Source organism: Eretmochelys imbricata, chromosome 2 (genome assembly GCF_965152235.1).
Source record: "Eretmochelys imbricata isolate rEreImb1 chromosome 2, rEreImb1.hap1, whole genome shotgun sequence".
NCBI lineage: Eukaryota > Metazoa > Chordata > Testudines > Cheloniidae > Eretmochelys > Eretmochelys imbricata.
Window position 1 is genome coordinate 179,031,139 of NC_135573.1, and position 9,065 is coordinate 179,040,203.

At 43.8% G+C, this 9,065-nt stretch overlaps 1 protein-coding gene across 6 annotated transcripts in view; it reads right to left on the minus strand.

The window, feature by feature from the left end:
- Positions 1–7,937, minus strand: part of STARD3NL (STARD3 N-terminal like) — a 39,026-nt gene extending 31,089 nt beyond the window's left edge. The window contains exon 1 of one of the 6 annotated variants that reach the window (XM_077811017.1): positions 7,847–7,937. The gene's annotated coding sequence lies outside the window, so the exon portion shown is untranslated. Of the gene's footprint in view, positions 1–2,256; positions 2,278–7,291; positions 7,404–7,490; positions 7,686–7,846 lie in introns of those variants that run through there. The other 5 variants (XM_077811015.1, XM_077811018.1, XM_077811014.1 and 2 more) reach the window with 5 other exon arrangements.
- Positions 7,938–9,065: the final 1,128 nt, after the last annotated feature.

The following is a 9,065-nucleotide window of genomic DNA, read 5'->3' on the forward strand; positions in this document are numbered from 1 at the left end:
ATGAATCTAGTACTAGAGATTTTTATACAGTAGATGCCACTCCTGACAAATACTTCAGTCTAATGAGATTTTTTTCCCTCTGAACAAAAAGGAAAGATTTTCTGTATTTTATGTAGTCACTCAGTACAGACAAAGTTGGATTGCCCAGATTTTTCTGCACATTTCCTCTCCTGTTGTGACATCCCTTCTGTCAGATCCCTCCAACAGATTACTAGAGTTTCCCTTCATGCTGACTACTTTAAGGGACAAATCTGAGGTTTTCCACCATTCCAAGAACACTACTGTAGCAACTTCCACAGTCTCCATTGCCATGGCGCTTTTGACCAATGAAAAGGCATGGTGAGGGACATTCCCCAGCCTCACCCATGCCTTTATCTTCCTTTATTCTCAGTTAGCTATTTATCAGTGAAAATCTTTTAGGTGCTGATGCCCATGGGCCTGTGCATGCTACTTACACAAATACCCACACCTACCTTACCCAAATGAATCCAAAAACAGGAGCAGAAAGAACAGGTTAATGGAATACAGCAGTGGTTCTCAAACTTCCTTGCACCATGACCTTCTTCTGACAACAAAAATTACTACACGACCCCAGGAGGGGGGACCGAAGCCCAAGCCTGCCCAAGCCCCGCCACCCTGGGTGCAGGGGCCAAAGCTGAAGCTCAAAGGCTTCTGCCCTGGATGGGGGGCATGTAATCTTACCCCTGGGCGGCAGGGCTTGGGCTTCAAACTTGCTTGGGCCCAGGGCCAACACCAGCCTTGGCGACCCCATTAAAATGGGATCCCGACACACAGTTTAAGAACCACAGAATACAGCACTGCAGGACATTACATGTGTTTTACAGTGTAAAACACTACCTCTCCTCAATCTTTTACAACCGTTCAATAAAGGGGAAAGCGTGGGGATTATTGATTACATATATGAAAAATTTAAGGAGGGTTTTTAAAAAAAGAGGGTGCTTGGCAGATGATAACAGGGAGACATTTCCAGGAATAGAGCACAGTATGAGATGTAGTAGACTTCAGAAGAGTCTAAGAACAGTGGTGGAAGTCCTATCACTTGGAACACTTAACAGTGAACCAAAATAAGTTACAAGAGTTCCATATGGAATAATCCTGCTTTGGCAGGAAATATGACATGTCTTTTTTATCTGTAACATCCTATGATTTAAGAATATTCCTTATCCAACACACAAAGTTTAAGTACACCCCACTGTGAGAATACCTTGTAAGGGTATACAGACCTTATAAAATATTTGAAATTTTATCTTTCAGATGGATTTCATCTTGATGAGATTTAAAGAAATTTTTCTTTATCAACATGTAGCTTTCAGAAGATAAGCTGTCTGACCTATAGCCCAGTTCCAAAATAGAAAAGTTATTTTAATTGCCTTGATTGTCAGAAGAAAAAGATAATTTGTTTTTAGATCATATACAGTGGTTTTTGTAGCTGTGCTGGTCCAGGATATTGGAGAATCAAGGTAGGTGAGGTAATATCTTGTATAGGATGAACTTTTGTTGGTGAGAGAGAAGCTTTTGAGTGTTCACAGAGCTCTTCTTCAGGTCTGGAAAATGTACTCAGAGTGTAACAACTAAATTCAAGGTGCAACAGATTGTTTAGCATAAGTAGTTAATACATTCCAAGGGATCATCAAGGTCAAGTGGGTTAGCAAAGAAGAAACTGGAGCAAAGAAATTTGTCTTAAGACTCAATTTATTTTATTTTGCTGATGACTGAATGCTGAGAACCTGATTTTGCCGTGCTAGGGTTTTTCCTATTCATTATTTTCATAGGGTTTCATGTTGAATACTTTTGTAAACTTGTAACTTAATGTCTTAAGACCACATCAGCTTCCAGAATGTGATCTTATGTGTCTAGGTTTTTGACATTTTGGGGGTGATTGCAGATGCATTGTCTCTGATGTGGACCACAGTATTTTTTAAAATTGCTGCTTTAAGTAGGATTTTCCAACTTGATAAACAAATGATGACCTATTTTAAGCTGAACTAAACAGTTGAATGTCTCCATGGTAAACTTCACACTTGATTGGTCTGAAGACCTTGGAGGAAAGAGTTGCACGGTGAAGCAAGCAAAATTTGTAAACCATAAGCATCAGTGGTAAGACTGAGAAACCTTGACTATCAAATTAATAACGCATCTAAGGGAAGATTGATATTCCAGAATCAACAAGGCTGAACATCTTGGGGAGAGAAAGTCACAACATCAACAAACAGCCTATACCAGCCTTTGACTAACCTTCCCTGCATCCAAAGGAAGCCCACGAGTGATAAGCTCTGTGCCAGGAGATCACTGTCTGGCTCCTCGTCTGCAGTTCCAGCTCCTGTTCTACAAGAATCTAGAAGAATGTGGGAGGTAAAGAGCTCACAAACCCGTTATCTTAATTATTTTTTTTCCTATTGTCAGCTTGTTTTTTATTCACTGGGAGTCATCCTTTCTATTTTTGAGGCATGAGCATGGCTGTGTATGCATCTGTGAGAGTGCACCCATAAAGTCCACATGGGGAAAGAAGTTCCCCAGGTTAAACAGACCTCAATGCCATCACACAGATATGCATTAAAGCATGTTCCATGTTTACAAGTCCTTGGAGACTAAACTGTCATATGTAATTTCTGGTAAATAAGAGTTGTTAAACTTCTGTTTATCGGGAATGTTCTGTTGAAGTCTGTATTATAATATTTCTGTTAGGATGGGGGGAAGGAAAGATTAGCCACCACAATAAAACTTAAGTCTAAGAAGGCAGCTTTATCATTGGCATTGAGGTTCAGACAATTTATTTTCACTATTACAATATTTAACTCTTTTCAAAGTATAGATCTGATGGACTTTGATAAAATTCTTTAGCTGGGGCTTATTACCAAGAAGACAGCCACCTTCATCAACTCCTGAGAATTTACAAGGACTGGTTATTCTTGGTATTTATTTGATCCCAATCTAATACTGAGACTAACATGCTTGATTTTATCATGATTTGATTCTAATCTGATAGTGTTTTATTTTTTTAGGTTTGGTGATATGTTTGCTCAATTTTATTTTAGTTTGACTTTAAATAAAATTTATAAAATAGATACTGAGCACGGGTCAATATCTATTTTATAAATATTTTTATAAGCAGCATGGGCCAAGAACCATTGAAGGCTTGAGGTGGTTACCTGGCTAGCTCCCCCTTATAAGCCTATGGTTCTCAAAATATACAGACAACATAAGGCAATAACTACTCATGAAGCTCATAACAAGCACCGAACAAATCAGTCTATGCAGAAAAATGCCACAGACTTCATTCTAGTGAATAAGAAGGAATTCCAGAATCCTGTGTTTCCTGCAGTACCTCTCTCTCCTGTTCTTTCCCAAACCTTCCTTTTTGACTGACTATGATCAGTTTCAATCCATCCAATCACAGTTGAAACAGTTGGTCCTTTTAAGGAAAATGGTCCATTAAGGCTTTAAATGTTAAATATTAATTGGTAAAATCTTGACGTGCACACAATGAATTAGCAAAAATTAAAGTAGTAGTAGCTTTCCTCTCTATAACTAAAGCTATTTTTCTTTGCTATCACTACGCCCTGGTCTAAACTGGGGGTGGGGGGAGGGAAGCGATCTAAGTTACACAACTTCAGCTACGTGAATAACGTAGCTGAAGTCGACGTACTTAGATCGACTTACTGTGGTATCTTTACCGTGGTGAGTCGACTGCTGCCGCTCACCCGTCGACTCCGCCTGTGCCTCTCGTGGAGCTGGAGTACAGGAGTCGACGGGAGAAAACTCGGGGTCAATTTATCATGTCTAGTCTAGACATGATAAATCGATCCCCACTGGATCATACCCTACCACATGCTGACCTGACAGGCTATATTCCTCAGAATGTAGATAAGCCACCAGTATTTTTCCCCTAGTGAGCCAAGTTAGTTGTATTCCTACTTTCAGATATTCATGAGACTGTACTCATGAACTACTTCAAATTTAGGAGCCCCAGGCTATCATCCAAACACTGTGTGGGCATAAGAGGCTTTTATTGTATTTTCCTGAGTAGGATTAAGGGAGTCTTCAATACAGCAACTTTTACATTCACTAGGAATTACATTTTAGGGGCATAAGGAATCTCTCAGGCTCTGTCAGATGCATTTTCCAGGAAACCAAAGAATACCTGTGGATTCTTTAGAACCTTTAAAGAAATATTTGATTTTAGAAATTCTGAGTCATTTTAAAATGCGATATGCTTTTGCAAGCATTTTCACACTTAAAGTCATATTTTATAGCTATGAAAGAGATCCCTAACAATAACATAGTTGTAAGATAGCCCCTTTTATTTTCTGGCAACTTTAGCTTTACAACAGACTATTTGCCATGCCGGATAAGACTTATGGTACAAATTGAGTACACTGTGCCTGGCAGAGGATTATGCCTGATCTTTAGAGTAAGATATTACCACCATTACCACATCCCAAATAAAAATGTACCTGTCTATTTTTGCAATGCTGCCATAGGGAAAAATCCTTCCTGACCTTGCAGTGATCAGCTGATGCACAGAAGCATGATGTTTGATTATGCAGTTTTACAACAAATTTATTGCTCAGATGATTTTTAAAACCTGCTAGAGTATCTCTTACATATTTAATTCAATTTTCAAAAATAATTTTAATTGTTCTTATTCCTAATTGTGAATTTAACATACTGCCACAGTAAAAGTCATGTCTAGGTCAGTGGTTCCCAAACTGGGATTCATGAACCCCCGTAACAGGGGGTTCTCAGGAAAAAATTCCCTAATGGCGGACAGAGCCTGGGGCCAGCAGCCTGGGGCCCCTGGACTTCCAAGAGCTAAGCAGATCAAAGCAAGCATATCTATCACACTGTGGAGATTTAAACTTCAAGACTCCTTATAAGAAATGGAAAGGGAGGTGGATATATTTTGCTATTTTTAAAATTAAATAGGCATCTAGTATTGTTTTTAAAATTATCATGAAGAACAAGTTTAAGCTTTGTTGTAACGTGCATTGTTTGCCTGGACTGCTCAAGAGCTGAATGCTTGTGTAGGAGGAACTCTTTGAGTTGGCTTCTTAAATACCTTCATGCTGTTTCACATCTGATACTCCTTGATGAAACATAGGAGCCTTGTCTTATAACAGGTTTATTCAAAGTGTACAAGCTACAAAAGTGAGATCTTGGAAGAGTGCTGCCGTTTTCATAATGTAATAAAAATACTATAATGCTAAATAATAATTCATAATAAATAGTGTGTAATAAATATGTCATAAAAACAAATTTTATAGTTCCAAGATCACTGCTTTTATAATTTATACTCAGGTAAAGGAGAAAATCCATGGAAATATTAATTTTTAGGAGGGGGTTCGCGAAACTTCACATTTTAGTGAAAGGGGTTCACAGGTTGTTAAAGTTTGGGAACCACTGGTCTAGGTTCTCTCACTCACTAGAAACCAGATCTGGTTATATAGAACGTTTCAACAAATAAAGTTGTTAAATCACACATCAAACTTCCAGGCAGACCACTAGAATTCACCTGGGAAAGTCAAGTCTAAAAAGTTATTAGTTTCCAAATTAGCTTATGGCCCTAGATAATGATAGAGAATGGACTTCAGAAAGTTGGGACAAGAACTTCCGTGAGATTTAATCTAGTTAGAATACATCACCAAGTTAAGGAGACGACAACATTTAATTCCAATGCACTGATAAATGAATTCCAAGTCCATGTAAGACTAGTTCAAAGCTACAGAAGTTACACAGTTCAGCTCTCTTGACTTACTCCTAAAGAAGTCAAGAGGCTTATTTTTCAAACACTAACCTATCAGCAAGCTAAGGAACAGTAATACCAGGACAGACCACTCGTCCATCTAGTCAAGCATTCTACCTCCAGCACTACCAATACATATGTTTCAGTGTTCCAGTAAGAGTAAAAAAAGATTGCTTTTAATATTGATTAAATCTTGGCATTATGTCTGCTCCCCACCTCCAAAGTGAAAAAGTTAACTACAAAGAGACATTTATGATGGAAAATGAAAGCAAAGATATAATATATAAATACTAAAATGGATGGCAACTCAAATGCTTAACCACCATTCAGTGCACAGACAGTGCATTAATCTATGCTTCTAGCTCAGTAATATAAATACTTTATTTTAAATTTTCTTCAAGGATAAAGGTTACCAACCATCCACACTCAATTCAATCAGTGTATTCACTTGAACATGGCTGTCAGAAAGTAGACAGTTGACAAATGTTGCTGGTAAAAAAAAAAACCCAAACATATAGACCTCCTCTTTTTTCGATTCACTGGTATAAGTTAATTGAAATTTATGTTCAGCTCTGTATAGCTCAACTCACAACCTACTTCTGAATCAATTTTGAACTTTCCTGATGTTGAGATGAGAAAGCATCTCTCAGCAATTCACGTAACTATTAAATGGGTGTAGTTTGACATTAGAATTATTCACTTTATATGATCACACTGTATGGAAAATCGAAGAGTTGCCCACATTAATTTGTTTTCGCTGTTTTCAGAGACAATACACTGAGATACAGAATTCCTGTGGCATTGTATATGTCAGGCCATTTGTTAAACCAGTGGTTCTCAACCGATTTACCATTGTGGGCCACAAATGCAGCTCTCTATCGCATCCACACAATAAATATACTACCTATATGAGCCTGAGGATGTCACATGGTCTGCAGCTGCGTGCTGATTGGGCTGCAAGTGGCCAGCGGGTTGAGAACCACCTGACACCGGCCCCTCGCTAGAACGCACATCTATATAGCGCAAATTCGCATATAATGCAGTCATGGCCATGGATCCCAAATTTAATTACTTTAATTGCAATTCATTTTAACACGGTACTGCACATGGATCCCAAATCCCACGTTCTAGTGAGGCTTGGGTGGTGTTAAATTGACATCCAGGGGCGCCGGAACATGGGGGGTGGGTGGGGTGCAAGGGCCCTCCCACTTTTTACTGTCTGTGAGGGTGACCGGGGCCACAGGGGGGAAGGGGCAGCACAGAAGTGGGGCCTTGGAGGGGAAGGGGCAGTTCAGGCACTGGTGGCCCCCCCAATTTTAGGAAGTTTCCACTGCCCCTGCTGACATCCCCTAGAAAAAAAAACCCCGTAAGCTTTAGTTGTACAGCACGAAAACCAGCTATGACTGATCTGCACATATTACAGATGTTTCAGCGAATGCAGGGCACAGCGCTGGAGGTTTCTAGAGGAACCTCTACTTTGATGAGCGGACTGGCCCCTCCTTTATTCAACGCTGATTCAAAGCCTACCTGCTCTCCCACAGAAACGCCCCGAGGCAAAAAGCAGGGGATGGGTCACTGGCACTTCAATGACACTTTCTTAACGCTGCTCCTGCTGCTGCTGCACCCCCCGCCGCCAGCCTGACTTTGCACGGACACAAAAATGAAACAGCCCCAACCAAGCTACCCAACCACCCAGGCCCCAGAAGTGGCGGACCCCCGCCCCCACCTGTCACAGCTTCCCTTGCAGGCAGCCGGGCGGAGTGGGCCAAGGCCCGGGGCGGCCCCCCCCGGCCCCGGAGCGGCCGGGGGCTAGGACCCGATCCAGCCCCACCGCACAGCCGGGCCCGGGCCTGCGCCTGCCCGGCCCTCACAGCCTAAGGGGCCTCAGATCCTGGATAGGCGGCGGCGCGTCCCCGGGGCCTGGAGGGGGCGGGTAAGACAGGCCGAGGCCCCCAGGGGGCGGAGCGGGGGCAGATCAGTGAGGGGCGCGGAGGGATCTAGCCACCCGGGGGGGGGGGGGCGCGGGAGCAGGGGGCTGGCCAGCGGTGGGGGGAGGGGGGCGGAAGAGCGGGGGGGCCTTACCTCAGCCGGGCGGGGGCGGGGCCGCTGTAGCAAGGAGCGGCCCCGGCTGAGGGGGGAGGGGCGGCTGTACGGGGCCGCGCACTCACAGACGCCGCCGCGGGGCCTGGCCACTGCCACACACACAGTGACGAGAGCGGCAGGGGGCGGAGCCCGCGTCGGCAGCGAATGGGGAGGTGGAGGGCCCCCGAGCGGAGCATGGGCGGGGCTTCCTCCTCCCTTGGCCGCGTTGGGCCGGGTGGGGGGTTGGGGGCAGGTCACTGAGGAGGCGTTACTGGCTCAGAGCGGGCGGGGCGGGGCGGGGCGTGTGGGTCATCACGTCCCTGCTGTCGCCGGCAACCCAGCCACAAGAGCCGCCCTCCCACAGGGACCGAGCTCCATTTTAGAAGGAGATGGGTTATCAGCGCCCCATGGACGGCTGAAACTGAACATATCGAGCCCAGCATCTAATTGTCACCATTTAGGCCCCTTGCTCTGCTGCGCGAGTGCGGTCGCTTACACAACCCTTAAGTGTCGCTGTCTGCCCATTTCCTTGCCCCTCCCCCCCATTACCAGATTTTTGAAAAACCAAGTCATCAGATTTTAACCTGAATTTGGCAAGTGCAGGAACAACCCAGACCTAGGGTTGCCAATCCTCCAGTATTTGCTCTGGAGTCTCCAGGAATTAAAAATGAATCTTTAAAGATTACGTCATTTGCTGAAACCTCCAAGGATGCGTCCAACCAAAATTGGCAAACCAACCCAGACCTCCATCAGCCTCACAAAGGCCCTGCCCGACAGCACAGCACGCCTGAGCAGAGGAGGGTCACTGCCAGTGGATGGCTACTGGGTGTGGGGGAATGAGACGAGCAGAGAGGCAGGTGATTGCCACCATCTGCTTTCCCTGCCTGACAGATGCCTCTCCTGACCCCAGCCCTTCAGCACAGCTGTTTCGGCTTTCCCCAGTGCAGTGAGGGGAGGGAGATGAGTCCCAGTAGCCAAGATCACCCGGCCACTGCAGCAATAGGCTTGTAGGCAATGGAAGGCTCCCTCGTGCCACCTCCCATGAGTAGCAGACATCCCTAACACACCCCAAACACTAGCCCTTCATTTTCAGTTTTTACTGATTTTTCACCTCTTTTTTAAAAACTGACATTCCCAGGACACAAAATAAAAACCAAAAATGAAGGGCCTTAAATTATGTATAATCCAAGACACAAAGGTGCCCCACAAGTTGCTGATA